At 38.8% G+C, this 22,030-nt stretch overlaps 1 protein-coding gene across 1 annotated transcript in view; it reads left to right on the top strand.

The window, feature by feature from the left end:
* Positions 1–22,030, top strand: part of UGGT2 (UDP-glucose glycoprotein glucosyltransferase 2) — a 262,317-nt gene that overhangs the window by 82,762 nt on the left and 157,525 nt on the right. The window lies entirely within an intron of this gene.

Genomic DNA, 22,030 nt, shown 5'->3' with positions numbered 1-22,030 from the left:
GTGTATAAAAGTGCTACCTTAACATGATGAAAGTCCTGCCTAAACAATTTGCAGTGGCCTCCAAAGGTTCTGGTGTGTGTATTACAGCCAAGTGATTTTTTGGAAAAAAAAAAAAAAAAAGATCATATCACCCTTTCTTGCTTAAGCAGAGAAGTGGTCTTCAGTATGGCCTATGAGGCTGCAGATGGCTGCTCTCACCTTTCATTTCTTAGACTGTGAAACATTCTTTTCACTACTATCCTTTATCTCATGCTTAGAAAGCACTTTTTCTTTTTTTTATCCAGTTAACTCCTATTCCTTTTTCAAACTTAGGTTGAAAAGCCCTTTCTGAGAGAAACTTTCCTTAACAATCCAGATGATTTTTCAAATTGTGTTAGAGAATCCCCGGAGACTACCCTCTAATCCAGTGATTTGCTAGAAGGACTCACAAGACTCAGAAGTTGTTATATTCATGGTTATGGCTTAGTAGAGCAAAATGATGTGAAAAAATTAGCAGGGGTGAAGTCCAGCGTAAGCCAGGTATAAGCTTCCAAGAGTTCCCTGCTAGTGGAGTTGTATGCTTAATATATGTGACAGTATATGCAAAGTGCTACATACCAGGGAAGCTCACTTACTTGAGCCTGAGTTCAAGATTGTGAGAGACGATCCATCATGTAGACATACAGTGGCTCTCTGTACCTGCCGTCATTGGCTGAAGCTCCAAACTCAGGAAAAGCAGGTGTTTATTATAACTCAGATTGTACAAACTCTCTAGACAAACTGCTGGAACTGCTGCAGCATGGCTTAGGGTCCTAACTGTGCAAAACACTCTTTTTATCAATCAGAACATTCCAAGAACTTAATTACCAGAACCCAGTCAAGAGACAGTTGTGTAAACAGACCCTTCTTGGGAATATCCAAGGTGTGAGCAACCCAAGCCTGTTGAGTTAACCCTTTCACACACACACACACACACACACACACACACACGTTTAATATGTGATTCTTCATACATATGCACATGTATAGGTGTATGCACATGTATTAGGCCTTTCTTACATTGCTGTAAAGAAATACCTGAGACTGGGTAATTCATAAAGAAAAGAAGATTAATTGACTTACAGTTCTGCAGGGTTTATAGGAAGCATGGTGCCAACATCTGTTTGGCTTCTGGGGAGGCCTCAGGAAGCTTTTATTCCCAGCAGAGGGCAGAGAGGGAGCAGGTATCTCATAAGGCAAGAAAAGGAGTGAGAGAGAATGTTGGAGGGTAGGTGCCATACATTTAAACAACCAGGTCTTGCTAGAACTCACATCACAAAGACAACACCAAGACATGAAGGATCTGCCCCCATGACCCAACGCGTCCTACCAGGCCCTACCTCTGGCATTGGGGATTACAATTCAACATGAGATTTGGGTGGGGACAAGTATCCAAATTATATCAGCACATATACATATATGTCAGAACTATTAATCCCTTTGTATACTTAGCACAGTTATAGTTTTACATTTATCCTGTGATGCTGTTATATCTGTTTCTTATTAGACTATATATGAAGTTCTTGAAGGTAGACATTTGTTTCATTTTTTTTTCTCTTACCATTATGTGCCTGGTTTTAGTAGGTACTCAATAAATATAAATATTCCCTAAATGAATAAGTATTTATCTGGAAACAACAAAAAACATCATTTTTAATGATGAAACTCTGGAAGCATTACAGTTACAACATGATCAATATAATTATCCTTATGACTTAATATTATTATAAAAGGAGTAACTATTAGAAATGAGAATAAAAGTGTTGCATGACAAGATTGTATAACTGAAACTCCTCAAAGCTACTGTAGTTAATTAAAAGCTTTAATAAAATGGGTTTGAAGTGATATGACAAAGATCAAAAGCTTTTCTTTCAAAATCTATTTGGAAGATAATGATTTATTCACAATAACATAAAAATGTAAATACCCTAATAATGACCACTATGAAATAATATATAATCTCACTACCTATTAATAAAAACTAGAATTTAACTGAGGAAGTGTAAATCGGCATATCCTTTAAAAAAGTGATGCCTGGCCAGGCGCGGTGGCGCATGCCTATAATCCCAGCAGTTTGGGAGGCTGAGGCGGGTGGATCACGAGGTCAGGAGATTGAGACCATGCTGGCCAGCATGGTGAAACTCCATCTCTACTAAAAGTACAAAAATTAGCCAGGTGTGGTGGCACATGCGTATAGTCCCAGCTACTTGGGAGGTGGAGGCAGGAAAATCACTTGAACCTGAGAGGTGGAGGTTGCAGTGAGCCAAGATCGCGCTACTGCACTCCAGCCTGGGCGACAGAGTGAGACTCTGTCTCCAAAAAAAAAAAAAAAAAAAAAACGGCCGAGCGCGGTGGCTCAAGCCTGTAATCCCAGCACTTTGGGAGGACGAGGTGGGTGAATCACGAGGTCAGGAGATCAAGACCATCCTGGCCAAAATGGTGAAACCCTGTCTCTACTGAAAATACAAAAATTAACTGGGTGTGGTGGTGCGTGCCTGTAGTCCCAGCTACTCAGGAGGCTGAGGCAGGAGAATACGTTGAACCTGGGAGGCAGAGGTTGCAGTGAGCTGAGATGGCACCACTGCACTCTATCCTGGTGACAGAGCAAGACTCCATCTCAAAAAAACAAAAAACAAAAAACAAAAAACGTTATGCCTGTGGTGCCCTTATAATGATACATAGTATCTAGTAATTTCGCTACTGGAAACTATCATAAAGAAATAGTGGGAGATGGAAAAACAAACTTTATGCCCAAAGATATGATTATCACTACATATTTTGAAAACAAAATAGAAATTAGTTATCTAACAGAGAAGTGTTATAAATTTTATATTCACACAGTTGAGTATTATTGACATGAAAATTATGTTTATAAATATGACTTAAGATAATGATTCTGTTAAGTAAATATACAGAATCATGTCATGTAAAAATAGGGGCAGAATATCAGAAGGAAATATATCAAAATTTAAGGCATTAATGGGTGATGTGATTTAATGGGTAGTTTTAATTTTTTTTCATCATGTTCTTCTGTGAATTCCCAACTTTTAACCATGGGTATATATTATTTACATGATCATAAGAAAAGAGTTTTTTGTTTTTTTAAATTGATACACAATATTTTACATATTAGATTCATGTGATATTTTCTTACGTATGTAAAATGTGTAATGATCAAATCAGTGTATTTGGGGTATCTGTCACTAGCAGTATTTATCATTTCTGTGTATTGGGAACATTTCAAGTCCTTTTTTCTAGCTACTTTGAATTATGTAATATATTGCTGCTAACTATAGTCACCCTACTTTGCTATTGAATAGTAGAATTTATCCCTTCTATCTAGCTGTATAGATAACTGTTTATACCTATTGACTGACCTCTCTTCATCAACCCCTCCTGCCAGCAAGCCCTTCCCAGCCTCTGGTGTCTATCATTCTACTCTAACTCCATGAGGTCAATATTTTTAGTCCCCGCTTATGAGTGAGAACATGGGATATTGGTCTTTCTGTGTCTGGCTTATTTCAGTTAACACAGTGACCTCCGGTTTCATCTATGTTGCTGTAAATGACATTTCATTCTTTTCTATGGCCAAATAATACTCCATTGTGAATATATACGACATATTCTTTATCCATTCATCTGTTGATAGACACTTACATTGATTATATTTGTTTGCTATTGTGAATAGTGCTATAATAAACTTGCAAATGCAAGTATCTCTTTGAGATGTTGATTTCTTTTCCTTTCAATAAATACCTCATAATGGGATTGCTGGATTGGATGGTAGTTCAGTTTTTAGATTTCTGAGAAATCTCCGTAGTGTTTTCCATTGTGGTTATACTAGCTTACATTCCCAGTAACTGTCTATAAGAGTTTCTTTTTTCCGCATCCTCACCAACATCTGTTATTCTTTTATCTTTTTAATGATAGCCATTCTAACTGGGGTAAAATGATATTCCATGTTGCTTTTATTTACATTTATGTAATAATTAGTGATGTTGAACATTATTTATATACTTGTTGGCCATTTGTATAATTTCTGTCTTTTTTTTTAAATTTATTTATTATTATTATACTTTAAGTTGTAGGGTGCATGTGCATAATGTGCAGGTTTGTTACATATGTATACTTGTGCCATGTTGGTGTGCTGCACCCATCAACTCGTCATTTACATCAGGTATAACTCCCAATGCAATCCCTCCCCCCTCCCCCCTTCCCCCTCCCCATGATAGGCCCCGGTGTGTGATGTTCCCCTTCCTGAGTCCAAGTGATCTCATTGTTCAGTTCCCACCTATGAGTGAGAACATGAGGTGTTTGGTTTTCTGTTCTTGTGATAGTTTGCTAAGAATGATGGTTTCCAGCTGCATCCATGTCCCTACAAAGGACGCAAACTCATCCTTTTTTATGGCTGCATAGTATTCCATGGTGTATATGTGCCACATTTTCTTAATCCAATCTGTCACTGATGGACATTTGGGGTGATTCCAAGTCTTTGCTATTGTGAATAGTGCCGCAATAAACATACGTGTGCATGTGTCTTTATAGCAGCATAATTTATAATCCTTTCGGTATATACCCAGTAATGGGATGGCTGGGTCATATGGTACATCTAGTTCTAGATCCTTGAGGAATCGCCATACTGTTTTCCATAATGGTTGAACTAGTTTACAATCCCACCAACAGTGTAAAAGTGTTCCTATTTCTCCACATCCTCTCCAGCACCTGTTGTTTCCTGACTTTTTAATGACTGCCATTCTAACTGGTGTGAGATGGTATCTCATTGTGGTTTTGATTTGCATTTCTCTGATGGCCGGTGATGATGAGCATTTTTTCATATGTCTGTTGGCTGTATGAATGTCTTCTTTTGAGAAATGTCTGTTCATATCCTTTGCCCACTTTTTGATGGGGTTGTTTGTTTTTTTCTTGTAAATTTGTTTGAGTTCTTTGTAGGTTCTGGATATTAGCCCTTTGTCAGATGAGTAGATTGCAAAAATTTTCTCCCATTCTGTAGGTTGCCTGTTCACTCTGATGGTAGTTTCTTTTGCTGTGCAGAAGCTCTTTAGTTTAATGAGATCCCATTTGTCAATTTTGGCTTTTGCTGCCGTTGCTTTTGGTGTTTTAGACATGAAGTCTTTGCCCATGCCTATGTCCTGAATGGTACTACCTAGGTTTTCCTCTAGGATTTTTATGGTATTAGGTCTAACATTTAAGTCTCTAATCCATCTTGAATTAATTTTCGTATAGGGAGTAAGGAAAGGATTCAGTTTCAGTTTTCTACTTATGGCTAGTCAATTTTCCCAGCACCATTTATTAAATAGGGAATCCTTTCCCCATTTCTTGTTTCTCTCAGGTTTGTCAAAGATCAGATGGCTGTAGATGTGTGGCGTTATTTCTGAGGACTCTGTTCTGTTCCATTGGTCTATATCTCTGTTTTGATACCAGTACCATGCTGTTTTGGTTACTGTAGCCTTGTAGTATGGTTTGAAGTCAGGTAGCGTGATGCCTCCAGCTTTGTTCTTTTGACTTAGGATTGTCTTGGAGATGCGGGCTCTTTTTTGGTTCCATATGAGCTTTAAAGCAGTTTTTTCCAATTCTGTGAAGAAACTCATTGGTAGCTTGATGGGGATGGCATTGAATCTATAAATTACCTTGGGCAGTATGGCCATTTTTACGATATTGATTCTTCCTATCCATGAGCATGGTATGTTCTTCCATTTGTTTGTGTCCTCTTTTATTTCACTGAGCAGTGGTTTGTAGTTCTCCTTGAAGAGGTCCTTTGCATCCCTTGTAAGTTGGATTCCTAGGTATTTTATTCTCTTTGAAGCAATTGTGAATGGAAGTTCATTCCTGATTTGGCTCTCTGTTTGTCTGTTACTGGTGTATAAGAATGCTTGTGATTTTTGCACATTAATTTTGTATCCTGAGACTTTGCTGAAGTTGCTTATCAGCTTAAGGAGATTTTGGGCTGAGACAATGGGATTTTCTAAATATACAATCATATCATCTGCAAACAGGGACAATTTGACTTCTTCTTTTCCTAACTGAATACCCTTGATTTCTTTCTCTTGCCTAATTGCCCTAGCCAGAACTTCCAACACTATGTTGAATAGGAGTGGTGAGAGAGGGCATCCCTGTCTTGTGCCAGTTTTCAAAGGGAATTTTTCCAGTTTTTGCCCATTCAGTATGATATTGGCTGTGGGTTTGTCATAAATAGCTCTTATTATTTTGAGGTACGTTCCATCAATACCGAATTTATTGAGCGTTTTTAGCATGAAGGGCTGTTGAATTTTGTCAAAAGCCTTTTCTGCATCTATTGAGATAATCATGTGGTTCTTGTCTTTGGTTCTGTTTATATGCTGGATTATGTTTATTGATTTGCGAATGTTGAACCAGCCTTGCATCCCAGGGATGAAGCCCACTTGATCATGGTGGATAAGCTTTTTGATGTGTTGCTGAATCCGGTTTGCCAGTATTTTATTGAGGATTTTTGCATCGATGTTCATCAGGGATATTGGTCTAAAATTCTCTTTTTTTGTTGTGTCTCTGCCAGGCTTTGGTATCAGGATGATGTTGGCCTCATAAAATGAGTTAGGGAGGATTCCCTCTTTTTCTATTGATTGGAATAGTTTCAGAAGGAATGGTACCAACTCCTCCTTATACCTCTGGTAGAATTCAGCTGTGAATCCATCTGGTCCTGGACTTTTTTTGGTTGGTAGGCTATTAATTATTGCCTCAATTTCAGAGCCTGCTATTGGTCTATTCAGGGATTCAACTTCTTCCTGGTTTAGTCTTGGAAGAGTGTAAGTGTCCAGGAAATTATCCATTTCTTCTAGATTTTCCAGTTTATTTGCGTAGAGGTGTTTATAGTATTCTCTGATGGTAGTTTGTATTTCTGTAGGGTCGGTGGTGATATCCCCTTTATCATTTTTAATTGCGTCGATTTGATTCTTCTCTCTTTTCTTCTTTATTAGTCTTGCTAGTGGTCTGTCAATTTTGTTGATCTTTTCAAAAAACCAACTCCTGGATTCATTGATTTTTTGGAGGGTTTTTTGTGTCTCTATCTCCTTCAGTTCTGCTCTGATCTTAGTTATTTCTTGCCTTCTGCTAGCTTTCGAATGTGTTTGCTCTTGCTTCTCCAGTTCTTTTAATTGTGATGTTAGAGTGTCAATTTTAGATCTTTCCTGCTTTCTCTTGTGGGCATTTAGTGCTATAAATTTCCCTCTACACACTGCTTTAAATGTGTCCCAGAGATTCTGGTATGTTGTATCTTTGTTCTCATTGGTTTCAAAGAACATCTTTATTTCTTCCTTCATTTCGTTATGTACCCAGTAGTCATTCAGGAGCAGGTTGTTCAGTTTCCATGTAGTTGAGCGGTTTTGATTGAGTTTCTTAGTCCTGAGTTCTAGTTTGATTGCACTGTGGTCTGAGAGACAGTTTGTTATAATTTCTGTTCTTGTACATTTGCTGAGGAGTGCTTTACTTCCAATTATGTGGTCAATTTTGGAGTAAGTACGATGTGGTGCTGAGAAGAATGTATATTCTGTTGATTTGGGGTGGAGAGTTCTATAGATGTCTATTAGGTCTGCTTGCTGCAGAGAGGAGTTCAATTCCTGGATATCCTTGTTAACTTTCTGTCTGGTTGATCTGTCTAATGTTGACAGTGGAGTGTTGAAGTCTCCCATTATTATTGTATGGGAGTCTAAGTCTCTTTGTAAGTCTCTAAGGACTTGCTTTATGAATCTGGGTGCTCCTGTATTAGGTGCATATATATTTAGAATAGTTAGCTCTTCCTGTTGAATTGATCCCTTTACCATTATGTAATGGCCTCGTCTCTTTTGATCTTTGATGGTTTAAAGTCTGTTTTATCAGAGACTAGGATTGCAACCCCCGCTTTTTTTTGTTCTCCATTTGCTTGGTAAATCTTCCTCCATCCCTTTATTTTGAGCCTATGTATGTCTCTGCGTGTGAGATGGGTCTCCTGAATACAGCGGACTGATGGGTCTTGACTCTATCCAGTTTGCCAGTCTGTGTCTTTTAATTGGAGCATTTAGTCCATTTACATTTAAGGTTAAGATTGTTATGTGTGAACTTGATCCTGCCATTATGATATTAACTGGTTATTTTGCTCGTTAGTTGATGCAGTTTCTTCCTAGCCTCGATGGTCTTTACATTTTGGCATGTTTTTGCAATGGCTGGTACCGGTTGTTCCTTTCCATGTTTAGTGCTTCCTTCAGGGTCTCTTGTAAGGCAGGCCTAGTGGTGACAAAATCTCTAAGCATTTGCTTATCTGTAAAGGATTTTATTTCTCCTTCACTTATGAAACTTAGTTTGGCTGGATATGAAATTCTGGGTTTAAAATTCTTTTCTTTAAGAATGTTGAATATTGGCCCCCACTCTCTTCTGGCTTGGAGAGTTTCTGCCAAGAGATCTGCTGTTAGTCTGATGGGCTTCCCTTTGTGGGTAACCCGACCTTTCTCTCTGGCTGCCCTTAAGATTTTTTCCTTCATTTCAACTTTGGTGAATCTGGCAATTATGTGTCTTGGAGTTGCTCTTCTCGAGGAGTATCTTTGTGGCGTTCTCTGTATTTCCTGGATTTCAATGTTGGCCTGCCCTACTAGGTTGGGGAAGTTCTCCTGGATGATATCCTGAAAAGTGTTTTCCAACTGGGTTCCATTTTCCCCCTCACTTTCAGGCACCCCAATCAGATGTAGATTTGGTCTTTTTACATAATCCCATACTTCTTACAGGCTTTGTTCATTTCTTTTTCTTCTTTTTTCTTTTGGTTTCTCTTCTCGCTTCATTTCATTCATTTGATCCTCAGTCGCTGATACTCTTTCTTCCAGTTGATCGAGTCGGTTACTGAAGCTTGTGCATTTGTCACGTATTTCTCGTGTCATGGTTTTCATCTCTTTCATTTCGTTTAGGACCTTCTCTGCATTAATTACTCTAGCCATCAATTCTTCCACTTTTTTTTCAAGATTTTTAGTTTCTTTGCGCTGGGTACGTAATTCCTCCTTTAGCTCTGAGAAATTTGATGGACTGAAGCCTTCTTCTCTCATCTCGTCAAAGTCATTCTCCGTCCAGCTTTGATCCGTTGCTGGCGATGAGCTGCGCTCCTTTGCCGGGGGAGGTGCACTCTTATTTTTTGAATTTCCAGCTTTTCTGCCCTGCTTTTTCCCCATCTTTGTGGTTTTATCTGCCTCTGGTCTTTGATGATGGTGATGTACTGATGGGGTTTTGGTGTAGGTGTCCTTCCTGTTTGATAGTTTTCCTTCTAACAGTCAGGACCCTCAGCTGTAGGTCTGTTGGAGATTGCTTGAGGTCCACTCCAGACCCTGTTTGCCTGGGTATCAGCAGCAGAGGCTGCAGAAGATAGAATATTTCTGAACAGCGAGTGTACCTGTCTGATTCTTGCTTTGGAAGCTTCCTCTCAGGGATGTACTCCACCCTGTGAGGTGTGGGGTGTCAGACTGCCCCTAGTGGCGGATGTCTCCCAGTTAGGCTACTCAGGGGTCAGGGACCCACTTGAGCAGGGAGTCTGTCCCTTCTCAGATCTCAACCTCCGTGTTGGGAGATCCACTGCTCTCTTCAAAGCTGTCAGACAGAGTCGTTTGCGTCTGCAGAGGTTTCTGCTGAGTTTGTTATTTTTTACTGTGCCCTGTCCCCAGAGATGGGGTCTACAGAGACAGGCAGGTTTCCTTGAGCTGCTGTGAGCTCCACCCAGTTCAAGCTTCCCAGCAGCTTTGTTTACCTACTTAAGCCTCAGCAATGGCGGGCGCCCCTCCCCCAGCCTCGCTGCTGCCTTGCGGGTAGATCACAGACTGCTGTGCTAGCAATGAGGGAGGCTCCGTGGGTGTGGGACCCTCCCGGCCAGGTGTGGGATATGATCTCCTGGTGTGCTTGTTTGCTTAAAGCGCAGTATTGGGGTGGGAGTTACCCGATTTTCCAGGTGTTGTGTGTCTCAGTTCCCCTGGGTAGGAAAAGGGATTCCCTTCCCCCTTGCGCTTTCCAGGTGAGGCAATGCCTCGCCCTGCTTCAGCTCTCGCTGGTCGGGCTGCAGCAGCTGAGTGAGATGAACCCAGTACCTCAGTTGAAAATGCAGAAATCACCGGTCTTCTGTGTCGCTCGCGCTGGGAGTTGGAGACTGGAGCTGTTCCTATTCGGCCATCTTGCTCCGCCTACCCCATTTGTATAATTTCTTATGAGAAATGTCTATTCAGATTTTTTGCCCCTTTAAAAATCAGATTGTTTATTTTACTGTTGAGTTGTTCAACTTCCTTGTATATTCTTGATATTAGTTCCTGTAGGATGAATAGTTTGCAGATATTTTCTCCCATCAAACAGGCTTGCTCTTCACTCTGTTGATTTTTTTTCCTTTGCTGTGCAGAAGCTTTTTCCCATTTGTCTATTTTTACTTCTGTTGTCTGTGTTTTTTGAGGTCTTAGCCATAAAATCTTTACCTATTAGACCAATGTCCAAAAGTGTTTGCCTTATGTTTTCTTCTGGCAGTTTTACACTTTGGGGTACGTTTAAGCCTTTAATCCATCTGAGTTGATTTCTGTACATGATAAGTGATGGTGATGTAGCTTCATTATTCTGCATATGGATATCAAATTTTCCCAGAATCATGTATTCAAGAGGGTGTCCTTTCCCAAATGTATGTTCTCGGCACCTTTATCAAAAATCAGTTGGCTATAAATACATGAATTTATTCCTGGATTCTCTATTCTCTTCCATTGGTCTGTGTGTCTGTCTTTATATCAATACCATGCTGTTTTGGTTACTGTAACTATATTTTCAGATCAGGTGGTGTGATGCATCCAGTTTTGGCTTTGGATATTCAGGCTCTTTTTTGGTTCCATACGAATTTTAGGATTTTTTTTTCTATCTTTGTGAAAAATGACGATATCTTATTAGAGATTGCATTGAATCTATAGATTGCTTTGGGCAGTATCATCATTTTAATATTTATCTGAACCATGAGCATGGGATGTTTTTCCATTTGTTTGTGTCTTTTTCAATTTCTTTCAATCAGTGTTTTGTAGTTTTTCTTGTACCGATCTTTTACCTCCTTGGTTAAATTAATTCCTAAGTATTTTTTGCAGCTCTTGTAAATGGGATTACCCTTTTGATTTCTTTTTTGGCTATTTCATTATTGGTGTATAGAAACACTACTGATTTTTTGTGTGCTGATTTTACATCCTGCACCTTTATTGAATTTATCAGTTTTGAGAATTTTCTGGTGGAGTCCTCGGTTTTTCTAGATATACAATCATGTTGTGTGCAAAAAGGTACAGTTTAACTTCCTCTTTTCCAATTTGCATGTGTTTATTTGTTTCTCTTGCCTGATGGCTCTGGTTAGGACTTGCAGTACTACATTGACTAGGAGTGGTGAAAGTGGGCATCCTTGTCTTGTTGCAGTTCTTAGAATATTTTAGCTTTTCTACAGTGCATGTGATGTTAGCTGTGTATTTGTCATTTCTAGTCTTTATATTATGCTAAGATATACTCCTTTGGTGCCTAGTTTGTTTAGAGTTTTTAATCATGAATGAATGTTGAATTTAACCAAATCCTTCTTCTACGTCTATTAATAGGATATGGTTTTTTTCCTTCTATTGATGTGATGTATCACATTTATTGATTTGTGTATATTGAACCATCCTTGCATCTCTGGGGTAAATCCCACTTGATCATGGTATATTACCTTTTTGATATGCTTTTGGATTTGGCTTGCTAGTATTTTGTTGAGAATTTGTGCATGTGTTCGTCAGTGATATGGTTTGGCTGTGTCCCCACCCAAATTTCATCTTGAATTCTCATGTGTTGTGGGAGGGACCCAGTGGGAGGTAACTGAATCATGGGGGCAGTTCTTTCTGTGCTGTTCTCATGATAGTGAATAAGTCTTATGAGATCTGATGGTTTTATAAGGGAGAACTTCCCTGAGCAAACTCTCTTTTTGCTTGCTGCTATCCATATAAGATGTGAATTGCTCCTCCATGCCTCCCACCATGATCGTGAGGCCTCCCCAGTCATGTGGAACTGTAACTCCTTTGAACCCTTTTTCTTGTATAAATTACCCAGTCTCGGGTATGTCTTTATCAGCAGCATGAAAACAGACTAATACAATCAGGAATATTGGCCTGCGGTTTTCCTTTATTGTTGTTTCCTCGTCTGGTTTTGGTATCAGGGTAATGCTGGTTTCATAGAATGTGAGTTAGGGAGAATTCTCTCCTCTTCATTTTTTTGGGGGAATAATTTGAGGAGAATTTATGTTCTTTTTTGAAAGTTCGGTAGAATTAAGCAGTAAAGCCATCTAGTCCTGGACTCTTCTTTGTTGGGAGACTTTTTATTACTGATTGATGCTTATTACTCCTTATTGGTTTGTTCAGGTTTTCTATTTCTTCTTATTCAGTCTTGGTGTGTTGTATGTGTCCAGGAATTTATCCATTTCCTCCAAGGTTTCCAGTTTGTTAGTGTATAGTTTTCTGTAATAGTCTCTGATTATCTTTTTTGTTTATATGATATCAGTGTGCTTGTTTTTCACTTTCGGAGGTCTTCTCTGTCATGGTTAGTCTATCAAATGGTTTATCTTTTCAAAAAACAAACTTTTCATTTTGTTGATCCTTTGTGTTTTTTCTTTAGTATCAATTTCATTTAGTTCTGCTCTGATCTTATTTATTTTTTCTGCCAATTTGGGGTTTGTTCTTGCTTTTCTAGTTCCTTCAGATGCATCATTAAATTGTTTATTTGAATCTTTCTCCTTTTTGATATAAGAGCTTATTGCTACAGTTTTGTTATTAGCACTGTCTTTGCTGTATCCCACAGGTTTTAGTATGTTGTGTTTACATTTTCATTTGTTTCAAGACATTTTTTTTATTTCCTTCTTCATGTCTTCCTTGACCCAGTATTTATTCAGGAGCATGTTGTTTAATTTCCATGTGTTTCTATTGCTTCCAAAGTTTCTCTTGTTATTGATTTGTAGTTTTATTCCATTGTTGGTCTGAAAAATACTTGATATAATTTCAATTTCTAAAAATTTCAGACTTGTTTTTGTGTCCTAACATATGGTGTATCCCGGAGGATATTCCATCCGCTGGTAAGAAGAATGTGTATTTTGTAGCTATTGGATGAAATATTGGGTAAATTTCTAAAGTCCATTTCATCAAATGTGCATTTTAAATCCAGTGGTTCTTTTCAATTTTCCTTCTAGATAATGCTGAGAGTAGGGTGTTGAAGGTTCCAGCTATTATTGTATTGGAGTCTCTCTCTCTCTCTCTCTCTAGCTGTAATAATGTTTGCATTATATATGTAGGTACTCCAGTGTTGGGTGCATATATGTTTAGGAGTGTTTTACCTTCTTGATGAATTTATCCCTTTATCATTATATAATGACCATCTTTGTCCTTTTGTTTTTGACCTAAAGTTTTATCTGATAAAAGTATAGCTATTCCTGCTTGTTTTTGGTTTCCATTTGCATGGAATATCTTTTTCCATTCCTTTACTTTCAGTTTATATATCTCTTTACAAGTGAGATGAGTTTCTTTTAGGCAGTATATGGATGGGTCATGTTTTTAAATCCATTCAGCTAGTCTGTATCTTCTAAGTGTAAAGTTTAATTCATTTACATTCAAGGTTATTATTGATATGTGAGGACTATTTCTGTCATTTTATTAGTTGATTTCTGTTTATTTTGTGTGTTCTCTGTTCCTTTCTCTCTCTGTCTCTGTCTCCGTCTCTGTCTCTGTTTTTAACAATTGTGTCTTGTTAGTTTTCTGTATTGGTAACATTTGAATCTTTTCTCTGACTTCAGTGGTTTGTTCTACTAGTGGTATTTATGTTTTAGGAAGGTAGATACCATTCTTTCACTTCTGGTTATACGACTCCTTTAAGCATTTCTTGCAGGGCTGGTCTAGTGTGAGGAATTCCCTCAGCTTTTGCTTGTCTGGGAAATACTTTATTTCTCCTTCATTTATGAAGGATAACTTTGCTGGGTATAGTATCCTCAACTGGCAGGCATTTTCTTACAGGACTTTAAATATATCATGCGATTTTCTCCTGGCCTGTAAGGTTTCTGTGGAGAAATCTGCTGTTAATCTGATGGGTGTTCCCACCAGATACTTTTCACTTGCTGTTTATAGAAATCTCTCTTTTTCTTTAACTTTTGACAGTTTGACTATAATTTGCCATGGACAAAACCTTTTGGAATTGTATCTATTTGGGAATCTCTGTGCCTCCTGTATCTGGATGTCTAAATCTCATTAGACTTGGGAAGTCTTTATCTGTTATTTCATTAAATAGGTTTTCTAATACTTTTTAAAAATCTTCTGGGACAGCAAAATTCAAATATTTGATCACTTTGTGGTGTCTTATATGTCACATAGGCTTTGTTTATTCTTTTTGTGTGTGTATTTTTATTTGACTGGGATATTTCAAAAGTCTTGCCTTAAAATTCTGAGATTCTTTCTTCTACTTGATCTAGTCTGCTGTTGAAGCTTTTCAATACATTTTACATTTCATTCAGTGAATTTTCTATTTGGTTCTGGTAAATTTCTCACTTCCTGAATTGTTTTTCTGATGTTTTTTGTATTGTTTTAAAGTATTCTCTTATAGTTCTCTGAGCTTAATTTCTATATTTTGAATGGTTTTCCTGGGATTTCATAAATGTTTTCTAGATTGGGATCTCTTGCTGGAGAATTATTGTGTTCCTTTGGAGGCTGCTTGTTTATGTTCCTGTGTCCTTACTTTGACATCTATGCATCTGGTGTAACAGTTACTTATTCCATTTTTTAAAATTTCCGTTGTTAGGGAAAGACTTTTTCCTGACCATATATCTATGGTGTTGGTTGCATAGGACACTTTTTGGTATTGATTCTGAATATATGCAGTAGGGTAATCTCTGTATAATTTCTTCATCTGCAAACAGCATCAGTGGTGTCTCTGTTTCCTAGGTGGCTTATAGCACAGTTACTAGTGGAGGCTGTGATGAAGTTTTGCTGAAATGTGGGACACCAGCTGGGCCAGACTTAGGGCCCTACAGGTGGCAATGGTGGGCTAAGCCTTGGCCCCCAGGGTAGGGTACACTGGCACCAGTGTTAAGCAGGTGCAGGGAGGTTGATTCTTGGGCCTCTAGATGACTTGCTTGGGTGCTGGGAATGACAGTGGTAGGTAGGTTCTTGAGCACCTGCGCAGTGGTTGTGGCATGGGCAATGGCAGTATCAGTGGTGGGACAATTCTCTAGGACCTAAGGGTTCATGCCGGTGTTGGCCGTAGCTGTGATGGGCTGGGTCAGCCATTGCCCAGGCCATGACATGATGGTAGTGGCAGGTTGGGTGGGCATGACACTGGGAGGTGTGCTCAGATGCCAATGGTAATGGATTGGGCTGGGCGATCCCCAGGCCTGGACAGTATGCTCAGGTACTGGGGGTGATAGAACCAGGCAAGATGGTTCTTAGGCCCTATGTTAGTACATTCAGGCTCTGGCTATGGTTGGTGGGCAGCAGGGGAGCGGGATGATCCACCAGCAACAGGTGGAATGCTCAGGTAGAGGCAGCAGCAGCTGTGCTGTTGTTCTGCTGTTGGGGAGGGTGGAGTCACTTTCAGTAGGAGCAATTGGTGGCAGGTGGCTGGAGCATGCTTTGCTCATCCTGTGCCCCCACTTCCCCCGCAAAACACACACACACACATACACACAGTTTGTAGCAAATGGAATTTGTCCTTAGGTGCATGAAAATGTGTGAATGTCCCTCTGCTGGGGAGGCAGTATGACTGCCAGTGGCTTCTGCCTTGGCCCTAGCAGGGAATGTCATTGGGACCCCAGAGATATGGAGATGCAGGGACTGTTAGGCCCCAGGGCAGGACACAGTCTGTGGGAGCTGGGCTCTCAAAATGATATCATACTGCAGTGGCTTAGAACTCAGGGGTTTGTGGGACTGGGTATGAGCTCCCTCTCTGGATCAGTGGCATTGTGCAATCTCCAGGTAGCTCCCTCCGTTAGTCTCAGAGCTCATAAGGGTCAAGGGGCTTTTCCATGGTTAGGATGGTAGGAGTCCGAGGTGGAAATGTGGACTGCAGTGGGTCTCTCACACTTTCCTTGCATTAAGGAACCTCTCTAGGCTTGCAGCCCATCCCAGCCTAGCAGTCTGCCTTATTTCCCTCTCCTTTCTTGCTTTTGGTTTTTCCTGTCACTTCTCTGGTGAATTCCAGTGTTCTCCCTTAGATGATCTATTCGAAGTATGATTATCTACTTCCTATATTGGTTCCTCTCCATGGAAGAGGCAAGCAGCACATACATCTATTTAGCCGTCTTGAAGCCCCTTCTAAAAAAAAAAAGTTTTTAAGCCGAAAAAAAATCTCTGAAATTTTTGCTAGTTGTTTTATATACAAATGTAAGGGATTCCCTCTGAAGTATTCAGTTATTACAGTTAATTTTGTCTTACCTGGAAAACCTTCCTGCTCATAAATTTATCTGCCTTGGGCCGAGCATGGTGGCTCACACCTGTAATCTCAGCAGTTTAGGAGGTCAAGGAGGGCAGATCATGAGGTCAGGAGATGGAGACCATCCTGGGTAACATGGTGAAACCCCGTCTCTACTAAAAATACAAAAAATTAGCCGGGCGTGGTGGCAGGCACCTGTAGTCCCAGCTACTCCGGAGGCTGAGGCAGGAGAATGGCGTAAACCCGGGAGGTTTTACGCTTGCAGTGAGCCAAGGTCACACCACTGCACTCCAGCCTGGGCGACAGAGCAAGACTCCATCTTAAAAAAAAAAAAAAAAGATTGTGTGCCTTCTCAGAGCCAAAGGACTATAGCAGCCCCAAGGAAACGCCATATTCCCTGAACATCAGAAACCTCAGATTCAGGATAAATAACGAATTACTAATTAGTTATCATTTGTGTTTTCTAGAACACGAAGTAATTTGTTATAGATGTTTGTTACTGTTTTCTACCACTCTATAGACCGTGTTCTTTCATTGGCTAGATTTTGCTTTTACTTTGTCTTTAATCTCAGTAGCAGATGTCTTTTCTAAAAATGTTATGTGAGAAAAACTAATGACCTTGTAAGTAATCTTAATACTTGTGTCTGATATTTAAGAATTTGTGTTTTTTAGCTTTTGTAGAAAAGAATGCTAAGAGAGACACACAGAAAATTAGGGCAGTAATTGTCAAGGCTATTCTAGACATAGTAAACAGACCTGTAAAGAAACCTTCCAATTCTCTTTGTAAAATAATATCCTAGCTTGCTTCTGAGGTTGGCAGTGAAGGACAGTCACTCTGTGTGTGGAGGAGCAGTTGGACTTTCAAGCCCTTATGCTGCTCCCATTGACCCCACACTGTTCAGAGTCTCATTTCCCTGAGTTGTCTCAGATTCTGGCAAGCTTTCAGATATCAGTCTCAGATGGTGTACCTCCCTTCTCTGTCACCCTGCTGCTTTCAGCAGACTATCTCTTCATAAGCACTGATAAGACTGGTAATTTGTCAAGATTACCACAGGCCCCAAACCCCAGGAATTCCAGTCCATAAGCAGTATAGCTGGTTTTGGAAGCCACCCTCCATAAAGGTTGTGGTCCCACGAGATTGTCACAAAGTAGTTTTTATTCAGGTAAGATACACGTGGCATAAAATTTGCTCTTTTGACCCTTCAGTGGCATTAAGTACATTCACAGTATTGTACAACCATCACCACTATTTATTTTCAGAACTTTTTCATTATACCAAACATAACTCTGTACACAGTAAACAATAAATCCCCATATCCTTCTTCCTGAAGCCTCTGGTAAGCTTTGTCTACTTTCTGTCTCTATTAATTTGCCTATTGATACTTCATGTAAGTGGAATTATACAATATTCTTCTGTGTCTGGCTAACTTCATTTAGCATGATGTTTTCAGGGTTCAGCCGTGTTGTAGCATGTATCAGAATTTTGTTCTTTTTTAAGACTGAATAATATTTCATTGAATGTATATACCGCAGTTTATCCATTCATCTGTTGATGGGCATTTACACTGCTGCTAACTTTTGGCTATTGTGAATAATGCTGTGCTCTGAACTTTGGTGTGCAAGTACCTATATGAATCTCTGCTTTCAGTTCTTGTGAGTATATACCTAGAAGTAGAATTGCTGAATCATATGGTATTTCTGTGTCTTTTTTTATAAACTGCCAAACTTTTTTTCATAGCTGTTGCATCATTCATCGTTCCCACTGTCAATTCACAAGTGTTCACATTTATCCACAGTCCTCACCAATTCTTGTTATTTTCTGGTTTTGGTAATTGCCATCCTAATGAGTGTGAACTGGTATCTCATTGTGGTTCTGATTACATTTCCTTAATGACTAGTGATGTTGAGCATTGATTCATAATACCTGTTGGCCATTTGTATATCTTCTCTAGAGGAATATCTATTCAAGTCCTTTGCCCATTTTTAATTGGGTTCTTTGTTTTTTGTTGAGTTGTAGGAGACCTTTATATATTCTGGATATTTCTTATCAGATATATGATTTTCAAATATTCCCATTCTGTAGGTTGCCTTTTGACTCTGTTAGTAGTGTCCTTTGATGTACAACAAAATTTTAATTTTTGTGAATTCCACCTTTTTTTGGTTACCTTTGCTTGGCACCCTTGTCAGATATCAATTGATCATAAATGCAGATTTATTTCTGGGCTCTCTATTCCATTGATCTGTATGTCTGTCCTTATTCTAGTACCGCATTATTTTGATTACTGTAGCTTTATAGTCAGTTTTGAAATCAAGAGGTGTGAGTTCTCCAATTTTGTACTTCTTTATCAAGATTGTTTTAGTTTGTTGTTAAATTTTATTTCCTGCTCTATTTGTAATTGCCTTTTACTAACAACAGTGGCTTAAATTTATTGAGCACTGAGTGCCGGATACTGTGTTCAGCATTTAAAATGAATTATATCATTTTATTTGCACAGCAACCCTATTAGAAAGGTATTGATGGCATCCCCATTATACAGATGAAGAAACTGAGACACTAAAAGGTTATTTGAACGCATGCTCTTAACTGTGACATCATACTACTTAGTTACATTTACTGCATCTGTTTAAACATTTCCTAAAGTTCAAACGAAATATCACTTTATAGACTTTATCTTAAAATGAAGAAGTGTGCACAAAAAATGAACAATAATATGCAGCAACCCTGGTTGAGCGCTTTGAAAACTGAAAGCTAGGGAGGCTTGACCCTCTAACCAACCCCTCTACTGCCCCTGTGTACCTGGTTGAGGGAAGGAGTGTGGGGCTAAACTCTGAGCACATTTCTCCTGGCCATGTCCCATGTGTGCCCTGCCTGATAAGAGGAGGGGTTATATCCTTTTATAATTTGTCCTGCAGAGAGGGAAAACCTTTATTCATTTGTATATGCAGAAGTATTACTGTTTTGCAACTAACAGAAAAGAACCTTATGAGTAGCAACAACCTACACCCAGGTACCACCTGATTTGCATAAGGATCCTATCTAGATTCTTAAGCTTGCATTTCCCACTCTCACTAAGTTTCTGTTTTGTTTCATTTTTTACCTTTTTGCCCTATTGCAACTTTTCTGGAAACTGATCTACCTATTTACCAGGTGCAAGTAACTTGTAAAAAATGATGTGCAGCTGCACCATAGCCTGGTGGACACAGACTTTAGGCCTGCCTGAGATCTATTCCTATAATTCATTCTGCTTCACGATTCATAATTAACAATAGGAACATAGTGTTTTGACTTTTTAAAACATTTTGTTGAATCTAGGGCAGAAAACAAAACAAATACCAATCGTGGTTATTGTGATAGCAGCTTGTCCTACCTGAAGGATCAGTGCTATAACTGCATAAACAAACCAAAGTAGTTCACATTTCTTAAGTAATTTAGTGATTTGTTCTTTATGCCCTCTACTTTCTTGTAAGACGTCAGGCATAGACAACTGTTACACATTACAAATTGAGTGTCCCTTATCCAAAATGCTTGGGACCAGAAGGGTTTCAGATTTCAATTTTTTTGATTTTGGAATATTTGCATATATGTGTAGATGAAGTGTCAAATTCTGTAAAATATTTGAAGAGATTCATTCGGAGCCAAATATGAGTGACCAGTGACCTGTGACACAGCCCTCAGGAGATCCTGAAAACGTGGGAGGTGGTCAAGCTACAACTTGATTTTATACATTTTAGGGAGACATAAGACATCAATTGATACATGTAAGATGTACATTGGTTTGATACATCTGGAAAGGCAGGAAAACTGTAAGCAGGGGCTTGAAGACTCCAGGTTATAGGCAGATTCAAAGATTTTCTAGTTGGCAGTTGGCTGAGTTGTTATCTGGAATCAATAGAAAGGAATGTCTGGGTTAGGATAAGGGATAGCGGAGACTGAGGTTTTATCATGCAGATGAAGCCTTCAGGTGGCAGGCTTCAGAAGGAATAGATTGTAAATGTTTCTAATCAGACTTACAGTGTCTGTTCTATCAGTCTTAAGATCTGCTTTAATGTTAATGTTGGTCAGCTGTGTCTAAATTCCAACAGGAGGGAATAATGAGGCATATCTGACTCCTGCTTCCCATCATGGCCTGAGCTAGTTTTTCAGGTGAACTTTGGAATGCCCTTGCCAAAAGGAGGAGTCCATTCAGATTGTTGTGGGGCATAGAATTTTATTTTTGGTTTACATACATAATGAGATACCTTGGAAAAGGGACCCAAGTGTAAGCATGAAAGTTACTTGTTTTATGTATGCCGTATGCCCATAACCTGAAGGTAATTTTAGACATTTTTAAAAACTATGTGTATGAAACTAAGTTTGTGTACTTGAGCCATCAGAAAACAAAGGTATCAGGTGTGGAATTTTCTACTTGGAGCATTATGTGAGCACTCAAAAAGTTTCAGATTTTGGAACGTTCTGGATATTCAGATTAGGGATGCTCAACCTGTAGTATATTTGGCTTATCTCTGAAACATTTCCTTTGGAGCATCCTGCTTAGGGACTCTCACAAACACTAAAAGTTCTTTTTAACTATAGTAACTATTTTCTTTTAGATGATAAAATAATCAGCACATGGTCCCTGGCAGCCTTTCTTTCAAACTGACCTCTTTATTCTTTAAACACTACCCCCTTCTGACAAGGTGTCTTATAGATCATCTTGATTCTTTTTTCTCCAAATGTGGAACTGCCTATTCACCAAGTTTTTTCTGTAGAAAATAGTGCTAACGACCAAAATCTGGGCATTAGATGTGCACTTCATATTGTTTCACATAAAATATTCAGAGTAGAAAAGAGTGAAGACAGAGCAAGAAAAAATTTTCTTCTTTTAAAAGGGCGTATATTTATGTTGGTAGTTCTAATTAACTTCTACCTTTATTTCATCTGTTTAAACCAGTTTCCCCCTTTTCCATTATATGATCTTACTCAATAATGTGTTCAAATCACAGTTTTGATCCTCCCTTCTGCACTCCCACCAAAGTTAAAAGGCTCTTCTTCTTTTGTAACTCTTGGCACTAGTGCCCTGATATTGCATTCAAAGTATGCAGGTTCTGACTGTCTTCCTTGTCAACATCATTTGCCCTTCAACTCTCTGAAAAGAAAAATACATTGCAAAATTTTTCTTAAGGAATACTAAAGTATGTGATGCACACATAGATTTCCATAAACTTAGACAGTAGCATGAAGGGAAAAAGACAGATTCAAGGTTTTCTGGATTTAACCAAAACTCTCCTTTCGTTTTGCACTTTGTTGGTAACAGTGTCATTTATCTTTTATCACAGCCAGCTTTAGTGTTGAAATTTCACATATAATGTGTTCATTCACTGTTGTAGCAGTCAACTTTTTAAAAGCCAATTTAAAATGACAGAAAATATACCCAAAGTAATGTTAAGAATCATAATCATAAGAGATCTTTAAAATTTTAAAAACTTAAAGTATAATAATTTCTTTAGGTACATATTGTCCTAACGTTGTCTCATTCAGTAAGAGTCACTCTATAAAAGACATCACGCCATTTGGACCATAGAATATTTTCATTATCGT

The sequence above is a fragment of the Theropithecus gelada genome, chromosome 17 (assembly GCF_003255815.1).
Source record: "Theropithecus gelada isolate Dixy chromosome 17, Tgel_1.0, whole genome shotgun sequence".
NCBI classification, from domain to species: domain Eukaryota; kingdom Metazoa; phylum Chordata; class Mammalia; order Primates; family Cercopithecidae; genus Theropithecus; species Theropithecus gelada.
Note: the sequence above shows the minus strand (reverse complement) of the source record. Positions and strands in the feature narration are given on the sequence as shown.